This window comes from Belonocnema kinseyi, chromosome 5, assembly GCF_010883055.1.
Source record: "Belonocnema kinseyi isolate 2016_QV_RU_SX_M_011 chromosome 5, B_treatae_v1, whole genome shotgun sequence".
In the NCBI taxonomy this organism is placed as follows: Eukaryota; Metazoa; Arthropoda; class Insecta; order Hymenoptera; family Cynipidae; genus Belonocnema; species Belonocnema kinseyi.
This window is the reverse complement of record NC_046661.1, coordinates 57,751,166-57,768,195: the sequence shown is the minus strand read 5'-3', so window position 1 is coordinate 57,768,195 and position 17,030 is coordinate 57,751,166. Positions and strand designations below refer to the sequence as shown.

The following is a 17,030-nucleotide window of genomic DNA, read 5'->3' as shown; positions in this document are numbered from 1 at the left end:
ATTAAACAGTTATAATCTTATGTCAATTTTGAGGTTATGCGTGTTTTTGTCTCGAGATGGCATCTGCCATTTTACATTGACAGTTGATTTTACAGGAGAAACGTAAAATGACCCTGTCTGAAATTGACGCCACCCGAATTTTCCTGTCTGCATGTGATTTTAAGGGGTTAAACCACTGTAGAATTTAAAATAAATCTAAATTTTTTGTTGCTTAAAAGGTGTTTTAGGGTTTTAAAAATAATATAATAAAAATGGAAAACGGAAAAAATGTCTAAATTACCAAATTTTCAATTGTACTTCAACGCCTCTCAGCCCTGGTGATTTTAGAGTGTTTGAAATTTTAAACAAGTTCTTCGCGAAACGACTTTTTTCAACTGACTGGAAACATAACTTGAACGAATCTTCACCGATCGATCTGAAATCTTACAAATATATTCAAAATTGCGTTTTCCTGCGACGTACGTAGGATTTTTTTTATATCGCATAGTTATTTTTGTAAACAATTTTGTAGCGATTGTTTCATGAAATTTTGAACTTTTTTCAAAAGCGCACAATATCGCGAAATATTAATAAATTCAAAAACAATCCTACATACGTATCTTACTGTTGTTCTATAGAATCAAAAAAACTTTGGTTTTTTGATCTAGGCCAAAACTTGCGGGATTTAGGTTTCCGGCCGTTAACACCTTAAAAAAAAGGCGCCGATAGAGAAATGCTGCGCAGCCACCATTTTGTTATGAACGAATTTGAAAATAATATTCTCTGTACTTTATTATTAGCATTATAAATCCCATTTTACAAAATTTCGATTAATCTCTTTATTGAGGCAAACGAATTCCCGAAAGATGCCTATTTTTCTGCTCTACAGTGTTTTAACCCCTTAAAGTATCTCAATAATTTTCAACCATTGCAGTAAAAATACCACGATAATCACTGGTATTTTTATCTCCACTGATTAATGCGGTCATTTTAAACCACTTACTTTATAGTACATACAATGTTCCAGAGACGTTTTAAGACCGTATTTGGAAGATGAAACGTTTTCAGAACATTATTTGGTTTAATTAAGGACTGTTTTTAAAAGGTTTAAACAACGTCTTGTGACTCGTACATCCAAGAAACGTTTTAGGACGTTCCAATAACGTTCCTAAATTTCTTGTCCACTGGGCAAATAATGTGCTTAAAAAATTTCATGTTCCAAATACGACCTTTAAATATCTATGGAACATTGTATTTTTAAGGAACATTATTTGGACTGACGTATCTTTTTGAGCCATTCTAATGATGTTCTTTAACGTTTCTGTCTACTGGGATATGATGGTGATTGTCAAGAAGTTGACCATTTTTCGCAATGAAATTTCCGAAAACAAAGAAATCTCTAAGGTGCCAAACTTTATTTTTAAGATAAAGGGTAAACCAAAAGAGTATGAAAATACGAAACTAAGAGTTAAGAGAATGTATTTTTGATGGATGTAAATTTTACATTTTGCTAAAGGCTGCGGGACTAGACATTCGACTACGATAAAATTAAAAATTTCAGTAATCTTTAAAAATATATACACAACAGATCAAAATATTTCAAAATATGGAGAAAATAACTATTTCAATGATTTACTTGATTCGGCTTCAACTTTCTAAAATATTCTCTAATTTCATAGCATGATAAATTAATCTGAAGGATTGTCGGATATTTTATTAAAAATATGCAAAAATAGTGATCTTTATTTAATGTTATAAGGAATCAAAGTTCATAAATCAAATTTAACTTATGATAAGATCTTCGTAATTGTAAAATTGACCATTTTAGCTCGCACTTAAATATTTTGAATAATTATTATCGAGTTTAATCCTAAAATAGCAATGCCGCGTGACCAGGCAACAAACTTGTGGGACATACTTTAATGATTTTTGAAATGCTCTGAAATTTTAAACTCTACTCTTCATTCGTATCTTTTTCAATTAAATATAAGTGATATCTGTGAATCTCAAATATTTGAAAAATTTATTAATATTATTATTCAGCAATTTTTTTTTCTTTAAATTAATAGCTTGGGATAGGGGATCGTCCACAAATTACGTAAGATGTTTTTCTTTTGTTTATATCGTTGTGTCCTTCTCAACTTTACAGCAATTTTATGCTCGTCTTTATTCAAACAAAAGAAAAACATCTTACGTAATTTGTGGACAATCCCTAGGACATTTTGCATATTTTCTATTTATAATTTGTAAAGAAAGTGGTATAAAATTATAAATTATATAATATTGATATACTATTACATTGTTATAAATTATAAAACTTTACTAAATTATGTTTTGCTCAATATAAGCAATTTACTGAGACATTTTTAGAAACTATTGATTATTTAAAGGAAAATTTTTAATATCAAGGATGGATGCATGGATAGTATTTCGTCGGACAATTGATAAAATAGCAATTAAAAATATATACTAGCATTTATTACGAGTTTTGTTCAGAGTCAAATTGCTTTTACAAATACTAGTTTACCTGGTCGACTAAGCTCTGCCTGTCTTCAATCCTTGTTGACCACCTGAGAATTCGACATGTCGCTCGTTTTCTCGTACTCTTGGTAAAATTGGTGTATCCTTTGCAAGCGATTGCAATGCCGGTTTCTTATCAGTTGGAGATGGACCTCGCAACTCATGTAAGACACACACATACATACGTAAATCTACGAACTCTCAACTTTTTGGCAACCACACATAGAAAGAACTAAAAAAATGTTCTTGTTAAAAAAATGTAATATAATTAATCCTATGACATTTTCTAATTAAACCGAATAATTGCACTTCCTAAGACTTGCGTTACTGGCCTTTCTAACCTTGGATTGGCATTGCGAAATTTAATCGGGTGACTTAGGGTTCGAACCCTTGTTATTTTCATCATTAGCTTTTATACTGCTGATAGATTGCATCTTTTGCCATTTCCCAAGGAGTCTTGCGAGCTAAAGTCTCAACTACTAAGGGCTTAGCTTCTTGTGTATAGCTTTTCAAGCCGTTCACGTAATTAATACGAGAGTCGATTAAACTTTATCCAAACAGATAAAAGCAAATGGAATTTTTTTCTCTTCTATTTCCAAAATTTAAAGAAAAAAATATTATTATACTCTACTACTATTTTGTTCGTAGAATTCAATCAGCAGATTGTCAGTGAGAATCAGTAGCTAATCTTTATTTTCAATCTATGAAAAGACGATATGTTCAACTAGTTTCTCATTAATAAATTTTCCACAGAATAGTGTTTGCATTTTCAGTGAATTTCTATCGACTGTAAATCTGAAAAATAATTATACTTCAAAAAAAGTTTGCGTAACGAACTGATAGACATAATAATCTCAATTAGTAAATGGCAAATCACGATAAGGAGAATGAACACAAGTCTTTCTCAATATTAAAAGTTTCCGCATAAATATTCTTTACAGTTTCGATTTTCCCCTGCGATTCAACGATGAGAAAACTTCTTTTTGAAAAATAAAATGGTTTTTTCTCACCTGAAGGGATAAGACTCTATAAGTAAGTAATAATTCGGTATACGGACTAAATGGATAGTTCATGTGCAGAATTCCTGAAAATAAAAACAAGGATCCAACGTGCAAATTTTGCAACCATCAAAAAATGTTCCTAATGCAATTTTTAAAAAGGCCTTTAGGCCTTTTTTCAAATGTCAATAGAAACCTTTCGTGGTGTTTGTTCAAATTTTCTTGTTGGATTCTTGGTTTTATTTTCAGGAACTTTGCATATTAACTTGATTATTGGACGTTAAATAGAATTTTAAATTTGATTTTATTTTCATAAATATTTCTTTAATTTCAAAATTAATATATAATATTTTTGTATAACATATAAAAAATCAAGCCGTTTCCTTTTTGTTGAAAAATACCTATTTCGGACGAAAAAACACTAACACATAACATAAAATTATTAAAAATTGTAAGTTTCTTTATTAAAGTCAACTAATTTTTGTTTTAAATAATCGATTTCTGGTGAAAAACGCTAACATACCCTAATGTTGTTCAAATGTTGGAAATATTCTTTGAAATCTAACGATTTTTTATTAACAATAGCCTCTTTAGGCGATGAGCACTAACATAGCATAGCAAAATTATTTTAGATTGTAAACTTTCTTCTAAACCTAATTTTGTTTTGTTTAGAATAACAGATTTCCAGTGAAAATTGTTAAAACAACCAAAAATTGTCCGGTGAAAAACCCGTGTATTTCCTAAAATTGATCAAACTATTTTTTATGAAAAGTGCTGATTTCCGACCTAAACCCGTGCAGAAATTCCAATTTGGATCTGATGGGGGCCAGATCGGGCAGAATTTGGCCCAAATCAGGCTATCTAGATGGGGCCAGACTCGAAATGAAAAGCGATGCCCGATCGGGGCCCAAGCGCTGCGCCCAGAGATAACCATACCTGGCCCCGATCGGGCCCATATTAATTTATTTTTCTTATTCCTAATTAAAAGGGATTCTTAAATAAAATAATATTAAAATCGAATATATCACCTCCTTAACTGAAATTTGAGAATATAAATAACAGGTTACCTAACAGATCGCGATATGAAAAAATTGGAGTATGCCAGACACTTTATTTCGAGCAAACGGAAAAAGTCAAACGACGCAACATAACAGCCAGCATTTGTGTATGATAAACCATTTAAGTATTTTGCAATATATTTTTGGTTTTAACTTCTAAATTGAAGTTGCTTTCAATTTCTATATTGAACCTAATTGTGGAAAGTATCAAATAAAGTATAAATAAATAACTTCATTTCGAGGTTAGGTTTCATCTCAACATTCCTAATAAATTTACTTATTATAGTCTTCAACACGTAATTCAGGAATATTTGGAGTGTATTATACCTACGCATTCGTCTTGTGCTCACTTTTGGCATTTTCCCCACTTATTTTGTCACTTTTTCAAATAATAATGGAAATATTTTTGACGTTTGACACTTTACGTTGAAACTTGGGAGATTTGGAGTCAACCCACTTTAGTTCCCGAAATTAATGGAGCGCCATCTAGTGGTAAGCTTGGCTGTTAAGTCGGGGTCTAGACGGGGCCAAATTTAACAACCACAAAATTGTGTGCCCGATCTGGCCCAAATCGGAAACAAGGCAAACATTTGGCAATTTCTGCACGGGAAACGCCTATAAAATCAAAAATAGTATAAAAGTTGTGAATTTATTTACTCTGTATGATATTATAAACAATAATGGGAATCTGAAAAATCTTATAATTTAAAAAATTTTAAATACTAATTTTCAACGAAATAAATTAATTATCATAACTTCCTTATTCTGAATTAAAATGTAGTTATATTATGAATCAATCGATTGTTAATAAAAGATAGTAGAAATTTCAATTTGCGATTAAAAACCATATCACTTTATGTGTAAAACGCTAAAGCAGCCTAAAATGGTTAAAAAATTACACGAACCTCTAAATTCTAAAAACTTTTTTTTATAAAATTTCAATTTCCGGTAAAAAAACCATTATCAAAATAAAAAATTTAGATCTATTAAAAATCTTTGATCCTTGAAATCCGACAATTTATTATTAAAAATACGGACTTCTGTTTTATAGTGCCAGCATAACCGAAAATTTTTAAAATTTCTCAATCGTTAACACATTCTAATTCTTGTTCAAATTATGTTTGAAGATTCCAATTTTCGATGCAAAACGCCTACGTATCCTAAAAGCGAGCTGTCAAATCAAATAAGCGTCCATACGTTTTTTCGGCACGAGCGCAAATGAACCCTGACAAGACAAAAAGAAGAATTCTGAAAATATTTGTTTACTGAGTTGAAGCAAATTTCTTACACTAATTAAATTTCCAAAAAATAATGTTCTAAACAAAATTTTAAAACAATGGGAGCTCATCCCGCTCGAGCCGAAATAATGTATGTGCCCTTATTCGACTCAGCAGCTTAATTGTTCGTATTTTATTAAAAATGCCAATAACTTCTGACGAAAAATACTGACATGACATTATAGAAAATTGATCATAATAATTGTAAATATATTTTGAAATCTAATGATTGTTATTAATATTAACTTAAAGTTTGAATAAGAATACATATTTTTTAATATCAATTTTTGTTATAAAATGGTCAAATTCCTTAAAATTATTAAAAAATGACATCAAAGATTAAACTATAATGATTTTTGGTGAAAAAGATTCGTTTTTTGAAAAAATAACGCTAACCGAACCAAAAATAGTAAATTGTTCAAACATTTATCATCTTTGAAATCTCATAAATTTTTATTCAAAGTCCTCAATTCTGATGGTATAAAAGGACAACATAACCTAAAGTTCTTGAAGAGTAAGAATCTTGATGATGATTTTTGTTGAAAAATATTAATTTCCTGTAAAAAAACTAACACAACCTATAATTTTTAGAAATCTTCATTCTTCTTCTTAATTTTGCGATTTTATAATAAAATTCTCGTTCTTAAGTACTTATTTCCAGCGACATGCACTAACATAATATATATGTAATATTTCCAATAATTTATTAAACAATTTTCAAATTTTAATTTAGCCGCGAAAAAGTATTAAAGAGTACAAATGTTTCTCAATGCACATAAAGGTTTTTTTATGATTTTGCGTATTCTTTTATTATAATTTTCGCAAAAATTCATTCCAAAATATCAAAAAGGTAAATGAAAATATAAAACTCAGTTTTAAAAGATAAATTTTCACTGTTAGAAATATATAATGACCCATTTTAAGTTATAATTTTAACTTCGTAAGTGATCCGTACCATTTCACTGAGAGGGACAAATATACAGATGATTTTAAGTCAAGGTTAGGCAATGTATGTCAGTTCTTTATTTCCGGATTTTTTTCCAGTCTCGCCTTTTGGCCCCTTTCCTCGTGACCTTCCTCCTCCCTCGTATTTGTTTTGCCTGGCCTTGATTCGTTAAAATAAACGGAAATTATGCTTGATCGCTTTTTTTCACACGCATTCAGGTTTTTTTCAAATTTTCTATGTATTATCTATGTTTACTATATTTATCAACTATTTTGTATTATACCTAAATTTCATAAGCAATAATAACTTTTATGGCAGGTCAAAACAGCATTTGTAACAAAATGTACTATTAAACACGTTTTTAGGTATCAACATTAAAGCCAAGCTCAGGCCATAAAGACACGAAGATGAAGTTTATCAATATTCAAGGCAAATTGAAGAAAATATCATATGAATTAAAAACACGCGACTGTTGCTTCCCGCGCTTCGCGCTCGATAATATATTTATCTCGCGCTCGGTTTTTGTATATTCCTCACACTTGTGCACAGATTTTTTAAAACTAAAAGTCAAAGAATCAAAAACAGTATAGTTGGTGATAGTGACTTCTTTTTTGTTATTGCTCCTTCGGCTTTAACGAATACATTCTCATTATGTATCTCGTGCTTCGCACTCGAATTTGTATCTCAACTTGTACACCATTTGCATAAATGTACACGGAAAAAAAATTCTTGAGGCGAACGAGTGAATCGAGAATATATTAAACTCAAAGAAAGTGTACGTCTGGTATCGCGAAAATGAATTTCCCTGAAATCCGTGTAATGCATTTTGAGGTCAAGTTTCTTGTTTTTATCGCGTTTCTTGATATTTCAATATAGTTATCGCCTACAATCGAAACAAATGTAAATTATTATTACTGCATCATAAACTCCATTTAATATTAACAATCGCGCACATTTTACGCGGTAAAAAGCGTTTAATTGTCCAAAGTAAATCTCAACTGTCACTGCTCCCGATTAGACTGTCGCCATTTTATTTCGCTGCTCCCATAATGCACCGGCGCTCTTCCGATAATTGTTTCAGACACCTATTCTTCATATCCCTATTATAGCTGCACTTATTAGGGTTTGACTATACGATATCCCTGGTATATGGGAAATGGTCAAGGATATTCATTTTCGCTGATCCAGGGATCTTTCTAAATTCCTTCGTTCGTTTTCAGCTAAATGTTTGGCTATAATAAGGAATAATATCCCTGTCACAGCTCAATTTTTTTACCGTATATATTATTACAATTCATAGCATGCATTGCTATTAAAACCGACGTAGTTTCATTGTATCTTTTTAAAAAATGCACATTCTTGAAACAAAATTTTGTAATGAAACATTTTTTGCAACTTCTGCCGGTTTTTGAAAATTGAATTTGCTCATTTTCAATTTTATTTTCACGATTTAAACGTAGCACATATACGGTCTACGCATTAGCCTTACCTTTTTTTAAGTTCTAAATTAAATCACTACCACAATGATCCACGAGACTTCGATTAATGAGGGTTTGAGGGTGGGGGGGATTAGCTGGTCAGTGTTTGATGCTGAAAATAGTTGAAATCTCCTAAATTTTGTAGAAACTTTACCTAAAAATGTTCCAATATTATATATTAAACAACCAAATTTTGTATAAATAAATTATTTTTTGAAAAAATTTTTTCTATGATTTTCCATAATTGTACGTTTTTTCAATTTATATTGCAAGAAATTTGAATGGAAACAATATTATATTTAAAAAATATTTATTTAAAATAATAATTCTTTATATTATGAACAAATTTAATGAAAAAATGCATAAACCAGGCATCTTTCGACATAAGAAGTCGTCTTTTTTATGTAAATTATTATAAATTAGGAAGTTTATGATAATTTTAGTAAAATTAATAATTTGTTGAATAATCGTATGATTTTTCAAAAACAAATTCAATAAAAAAATACATTATTCGGGCATTTTTATGCGAAAAATTGGGGGTTTTCAATGCCAGTCTTTTTAGTTGGGTACTTTATTAGAATTTCAGCAACATTCATAAAAAGTGAAAAATGTTATGATTTCTTCAAACAAATTTAATCCACAAATGCATTAATCAGGCATTTGTCTACCGAAAATTTCTTTTTTTTTCTATAGCAACTTTTTTAATTAGCATATCGAAAAAAATGTGTTCATCGACAGATGCCCGAATAATGCATTTGTTCATTGAAATTGCTTTTTAAAAGGTATAAAATTTATGAACCAATTATGAATTTTGCTGAAATCATGATTAAGTTCTCCATTAAAAAGGCTAACATAGGAAAAAACGAATTGTTCCGTCCACAGATGCCCGAATAATGAATTTGTTTGTTAAATTTGTTTGTAAAAATCATAAAATTTATTAACTCATCACGAATGTTGCCGAATTTATTATGAAGATCTAAATTAGAAGTCTGACATCGAAACAAAACAGAATTTCTAAGTCGACAGATGCCCGAATAATGCATTTGTTTATTAAATTTACTTAAACAATCATAAGATTAATCAATAAAATTATGAATTTTGGTAAAATTATACACAAATTTTGTAATTAAAAAAAATTTTACATCGGTAACAAGGATTGGTTCTGTTGAAAAATGCCTGATTACTGCATTTGTACACTAATTTTGTGTATAATATAAACAATTATAATCATAAGAGACATTTTTTATATAATATTGTTTCCATTAAAATTTTTTTAAATATAACTTGAAAAAACGTATATTTATGGAAAATCGTAGGGAAAATGTGTTCAACAAACAATTTTTTTATAAAAAAAATTCTTGTGAATTGTCTAATATTTAGATATCCTCAACTAATGTTACTTTATGCAACTAAAGCGATTTCAACCATTTTTCTGCTATTAACGAGCACCGAGAACGTCAAATAGAAAAAATGACCATTCTTTTCGTAATATATGTTTACTTATAAAAAAATTGAATACCTAATTCAAAAATCAGACTCGATAAATCTCTTAGAAATCATATTAGCTTTTCTTTTTCAAATCTTTTTGTCCAAATCGGTGAATATTTGTGGGCTGTAGGTTATTTTAGACCAAAAAATTAATTTTTCTCACTGTGCGGTCCTCCTTTAGGTACGAAACCAAAAACATTTATATATATATATATATATATAATTAGTTTCTTAAATTTAAGTAAGATAATTTAGTGATTTACTTAAAGGTTATATAATGGAATATTGAATATAATTTAAATATTAACACTTAATTAATATTTAAAATTATATTATTTTAATAAGATAATTTTTCAAATGATTCTGATGTACTGAAATGTCTATTTACATTCGATTTTTCAAATCATATGTAAATATGTTTAAATATTTTTCTGTAGTTTAGTGATTTTTATGTTATGGTAGATGAACAGATCAATTAATTGTTAACTGACTAATTTTTCCACGACATCGAAGTAAATAAAAATTTCATTTCAATTTCTTTTTAAATTAAGTACATGAGTCAATGTTGAAATTATTTGAATTATTCAATGAAAATAATTCTTTAATGCTTTTTATGTTATGGACGGATTATTTAATTATTATCTGATTAATTTGTTTACAATATTATGATACATAAAGCTCGAATGTAATTTCTCTATATTAAGAGACATAAATTAATTGTACATTGGATATAAGTCTTATAATAAAAGCTTCTTTATATTTAACCTGTCTGTGTAACAATTATATAATTTCTGAAATGTTTATGTTGTTGTGAAATGAGTATCTGAATTCAATTTTCAAAATTGTACGTACATTTGTACCATACTATAATTCCTGAATTTTTAAGAAGAAAAAAATATTTCCTTTCTTAAGCGTAGGTAAACTTTTTTTTACATTTTCAAACAGATAAGTAAAATAAAATGACAGGAAGAACTTATTTTTAAAAATTCGAACAATAGAAGCTTCTTAATAATTTTGAAGATTTTGAGAATACATTTTTTTAAAGAATTGTGGGAAAATCTTTAGCAGTAAATTTTTAATTTTTAAAAAATTGATGGAATTTTTTTAAAAAAATATGGAAGACTTTAAGACAATTATTTCCGTTTTTGAGGATTGAATGGAAATTTAGGTAAACTCAATTTTTTAGGGCTTTTGAAATGATTCAAACACAATGAAAACTTATCAGATATTTTAGGATATTTGTAAAAATGAAGGGTAAGGAACAAAATTCTTTAGGTTCCTAAATCAGGAAAAATTCTAAAATATTTTAAAACATAAAATATTTCCTAAAGTTTCGAAAAAGAGTAGAAAATTTTAGAGCAAAATGTTTTAATTTGGTAACACTGAAAAATAAAAAATAAATAAAATCATCAAATTCCATAAATATTTCGAAGATTTAAGGAGAATTAAGAAGATTTTTAAACTACAGAAGATTTAAAAAAAGGAAAATTTGTGTTAAAGTTTTTAAACAAAAAGAAACCCAGACGTAAAAAACGCAAACGTCTGGACACTAATGTTTTTCTGTAAAATTAAAAAATTTGGACAAAAGTTTGGAAAACAGAATACTCATATGGTAAAGTATCACATGCCCTTAATTAAAATAACTTTGAAAGGTATCAAGTGAATAAATAAATTTTATTCAAGTTCTTATGAAATTTTGGAAGATTTGAAGGTAAATTTCAAGAAAAATTCGATTCATTTAAAAATATTTTTAGGAATTCAAGAGGCTTTCCACCGATTAAAAATATTTTAAACCTTGGAGGCATTTCCGAAAATTTATCTATTATTTATTATTTCTTTCGATATTTTAAAAGTCCTAAATATCTTTTGAAAAGGCTTAAATTTCCCTACTAATTTGTAAAATCTTGTAAAATAAAATATATATTTTTTCAATCTTCTACATTCTTTCTGACACATCGGAAATATTTTAAAATCTTTCCTAATTGTCTCATGAAAATTATAAAATTCATATTTATATAATTTAAAAAAACTGCTGATACTTCTTTCCTTGTAAGTATTTGAAAAATTTGTGTGATTAAAAAAATATCAAAAAAGCATTGTTGCGTTACGTCAAAATATTGTTTCATTTATTTCTATGCCGCACTTCATCTTTAAAAAAAAATTCTTTTTATTTGCAAAATGTCTATTAATTTTTCAAACTTATACAAAACAAATTTAACGTAACTGCAGTTAGGGTGGGGGAGGTAAAAAGGTAAGAAATAACGTTACGTAATATGTGAACTACCCCTAATAATAGTACTCGGAAATTTTACGTTACATTGATTTACTGAATTCATTCTTTCAGGATCTAGTTTCAACAAGAATATAAGTGCTCAGAAAATTTTAACAAATAAATATATATATAAGGAAATTGGGTAAATAATAAAAATGAGTACAAATGTGAGCGCGTGCATATAATAGTCTAGTAAGTCTAAAATAAAGAAAGAGAATATAAACAAAATACGTGTTGCACACAAAAAGGATACGTTCAGGTCAAATTGACAATCTTTTGAATTCTAGAGAGTATAACTTTAAACTTTGAACGATAATGATATTCTTTAAAAAAATTGTTTTTAGCATAATGGTTTCTTACACCACGATCATAGAATTATAGCGAATTCATACAACCTAATATGTCATAATGTGTTTTACAAGAACAATCGAATCTAAGTCCACTGGATTTTAGAATTTAACTAGTTTTTCTGCAATATGTCCGCTTTTTTACCATGAATATTTAAAAAGATTAGTATTCCGAGTAAAAATGCTTCGACTTGAGTTCGACTTAGTTATGTTTTGAGTCCGTCTCCAAGACATGGATGTCTGGTTACATCTCAAAACTGAGTCGAGACATAGGCCTTCGTCTTACTTTTATGGCCACGAGAGGTAAAACGGCGTTTACTTGTCTCAAGTCGAGCCTTGTCTTGGCTAAGACGACGTTTACTTGTCTCAAGACGAGCCTTATCTTGGCTGAGATGGTCTAACCTTTTTCGGCTCATAAATGAGATTAAAATTGATGGGTGAAAATTTTGTTATTATTAAATTAGTTATTTTTAATTTAAAAATTCAGAATCGGTCGAACTCAACGAGTATAACCTTTAAAAATTTGCTTAAAAAAATTTAACATTCTAGAAGAATCTCCTAAGCCGTTAGAAATACCTAAAAACAAAGAACATTTTCGGTATCATCGTCAAAAAAGTATAATACAAATGACAATCCGTAAATAAGTTGATTTAATACACGCTCGAAGTTATAAACCGCACGTGTTGGAGTCATAAAAATACGACTCAAGATATAAATGTTTGTCTTCAAGGCATAAAAACTTATCTCCAAGACATAAACTGAGCTCCGTCTCAAAACTGAGACATGCTGAAGTCGAACTTTTCGACTTCAGCATGTCTTGATTGAGGGCAATTCAAGTCGAACTCAAGTCAAAGCATTTCTATTCGGGATATATTGGCGAGCCTAATTGATTATGTACCAAAGAATGATGCTTAATAATATTATTCCTAATATGTAAATTAATATCGCAATTCGTCAAAATAACAGAATCGGAAAAGTGTGACGCACATAATTTTTCCAAACTCTAAACCCAAATACATCTAAAGGTTGAATTCCCGCTTGTACCTGTTGGAATAATTTTCAAATTTACAATTTTATCGCAGGGTCGCGGGTGAACATTTAAGTCGGGGGCTGGCCATTCTACGGCCGGAGAGCCCGGCTTCAAGCCGGTAGCTGGCCGGGGAGCCCGACTTTAAGTCGGGCTGTGACCGGGGTTTCTGGTCGGAATCCGACTAGCATCGCCACGCTCCGCTGGCCAGCGTCCGACCATGGAGCAGGGCCGGGAGCTGGCCTGGGAGCCCGACCGTAGCTTGGACAAGATCAATTGGTGTTTTACTAGATTTAAATAATTCGGTTTTCACTTGTATGAAGAGCATTAGTCACTAAATTAGGAAATCAATTAGATTCTTTTTTCTGCAAAATTGGAGCATATTAATATATGAAATTCCACACGCCCAGCACACAGCCAACATTAACTATTTTCAGGTAGTCGTTGAGAGACAAAAAAGATTTAAAAAATAAGTATTAAATGATTGCAAGTATTTTGACTTAAAATATTAATAGTCCTGTTTCGAGTAAATACATATATTACCTTTTTAAATATTGTATTACAAATAAAATTTCTAACGCTACGGGGGTATCGAACCTACATAGCTATACCTAAATCTAGCGCCTAGTAGTTGGGTGTACTAACCACTGCGCTAAACGGACAAGTTGAAACTCGTTGAAAAAGCCATCCCCATATGCTACAGTTTAGAAAAGTTAAAGTGCCAAATTTTAAGTTCCCTTTTTCTAATTATTTATTATTATGCGGCGTTAAGTAAATATAAAATACATGAACTTTTAACAGGAATATCAGTAAAATACATTTTAAATAAATAATTTAAATCGATTACAATTTTTCTTATATAAGATTAATATAAAATGTAAATTTTTTCTGAACATTTGCAATTTTTGATTAAGATGGAACTTAGAATTTTTTCCTTAAAAAAAAAGAAATTTGAATTTCAAAAAAGTGTTATCGAATTTTTGTCACAAAATGCATTGTTTGTAATTCTGAACTCATGAAACCTTAAAATGTGTAGTGTTAAAAAGATATTGACCAATATATTTCTACGCGTGGAACATCCATGCGGGTATACGCATCCATTTCTTAATCAAATCAGAAAAAGTAATTAAGTTATAAACAAAGTTTAACAATTTTATTATCGTCAATCGGAACTCGGCCAGCTACCGTCTGAGCATTCGATCATAAGATTTGTCCGATCAGAGCCCAGACAGCCCCCGACTGGGGTTTTGACATAAATTTTGGCTAGCCAGTCTCCGACCAGTGCACGGCTAGACTCTTAAGAAACAAACATAGCCCGGTCAGTCCCCGACCAGGAACCTTGTTGTACCAGGGCTAACCTGGGCTAATCCGGGCTATTTCCACACGGGGTGTTCCTTTTTCTACTATAGTTGAGCAAAGAAGTTACCCTCTTCAATCCTCGTTTTTTCCTAAGAATACATAAATATCTTCATCATATTTTTTGTGTGCAATACTCATTTTCTTCGGAGTTTTTTCTCGATTTTAGACTCATTTTGAAATTTTACATATAATGGGGGGGGGGGGTTACTATCGCGTAATTTTTTTATTCGTGTTGGATGGATTCTATTTTACTTCCTTCGTTATAAAACTATCTCTCCAATTATCTTTGTGTATGGAAAGTATATATTATCATAGACAGAAAATATGAAGGTTATGAAAAAAAGTTATGGTATTTATAGGTCTCTCCAGTGTTAAGATGTTTAGTAACACTTATATCCAAAAGCACATAGTCCTCGGCAATGCCAACAGTTTCTCCTTTCTTCAGATGAATTTTGGCACATTTGTCTAATCCAAAGTATATACCAATCTCTCCTGTGTACTTCTTGATGATATTTAAAGCACTCTGAAGTTTGCTTTTACCAGAAACATAGATCTTTAGGTCATCCATGTAAAATACATGTGCGACCTTATGCGCGCGATGATTAGTGTCGCCATAAAGCTATCCAGAAGAATTTCGTAGTGCGAGAGATAGAGGCAGAAGTGTAATGCATAAAAGCAGACTACTCATGGTGTCGCCCTGAAAGACGCCCATATGAAAGTTGACGTTGCTTGTTGACACTGGATATATTCTAGATGAGATGTTAAATCTAGTTTTCCAAAGGGGCATCAATCTCTCTATGCATCTCACTATGTGTGAATGATTCTTGAAGCTTTCCAACAGAAAGATGATAAGTCTATGAGAGTTCGAATCGAACGCTTTCCGGTAGTCAGTCCAGGCCATAGGATTAGGAGGTTCTCGGGGCATCCTACTACCCCTGTTTCCGAGCCACATTCGTTCATCTCTCTCCACACAAGCTCAATTCTTCGAAAAATCCTGTTGTTTAGGACCGCTGTAAAGATCTTATATATATATGTGTGTGTGTGTATATATATATATATTTATATATATATTTATTTATTTTAATCTTAGCTTTTGGAGTACTACAAGAGAGAGAGAGAGAGAGAATCAAATCGGCGAGGGACACCTGCACTGTTAGAAATGTTCGAAAAATTCCGACACTTTTAAGATGTTAAAGTAACTGAAATTTATGAAATTAGGTTTGCTGAAAACAAAATTACGAATATTTTCTTAAGATTCCTAAATGGTAACAGAAATATAAGTTATCGTAACAGAAAGAGATACGCAGTTGCATGCGCACTCGCTTCCCGAGCGCGTTCGACTAGCAGACGAAGCATGGAGGTTCAGTATCGGTGGTAATCGTCATGTTCTAGATATTTTGTTATGATTTGTTACACAAGGGGAAACTGTGATTTTAAACTGTCAAGTAAAACAAATTTGAAATTTGTCAATTTCAACTTGAAATTATTTTATTTCGTTTATAACAGATTCTAGGTTAAAAATGTTACAAGTTTTAGATTTTGCTCTTTGAATAATAATATGGTTAGGGAAAATAAAAAATTGGCCAGGAGGAAATCAGAGAAAATTGAAAATAAGGTTTTGCGGTAACCCTGGTATATTATTCTTGTTAGTAATTTGTTTGCCTTGTATTTAAATTTATTTGTTTGCTGTGGCTTCCTGCACAATATTACCTTTTTAGTTTTAAATTTTATCATTTGTTTGAAACTTCATCAATTTTGTTTAAAACGCATGCTTTTCGATCGAAAATTCAATTTTTGTGTTGAAAATTCGTCCTTTCAGGTTAAATATTTAACTAGTTTCATAGAAGATTGACTTATTTTTAAATCTCATATTTGGAAGCTAAAAAGTCTAATTAAAATATTTTTTGGTGGAAAATTTAACGATTTTTTGGATAATTTGTCTTTTTATTAAAAAAACACATTTATTTTACTAAAAGTTGCACCTTTCTTTGATAAAAATGTAACTGTCTGTATAAAAATTCAACCTATCTTCAACTTATTTTTTTAAAATTTTGGTTGAACCGCTTTGTTAAGAAATTAGTTTTTTGTGCAACGTTCATATTTTAGTTGAAAATTTATTTTCTTGGCTGAAGGTTTGCCTATTTTGCTACAGAATAATTTTTTGCAAAAATTACATACGAATATTATTTATCCCCAGAGTGGGGAAGTGAAGACACTATGGGGATGGTGTCGCTCCACTAATCCCCCCCCCCGTTAGCTGGAAAAGGTACTGCAAGACATC

General features: G+C 30.1%; 1 protein-coding gene across 8 annotated transcripts in view; it reads left to right on the top strand.

Moving 5' to 3' along the window:
* LOC117172679 (spondin-1-like) overlaps positions 1-17,030 on the top strand; it is a 316,699-nt gene that overhangs the window by 3,153 nt on the left and 296,516 nt on the right. The window contains exon 1 of one of the 8 annotated variants that reach the window (XM_033360812.1): positions 3,477-3,531. The exons of the other annotated variants lie outside the window; for them this stretch is intronic. The gene's annotated coding sequence lies outside the window, so the exon portion shown is untranslated. Of the gene's footprint in view, positions 1-3,476; positions 3,532-17,030 lie in introns of those variants that run through there. 8 annotated transcript variants of the gene reach the window in all.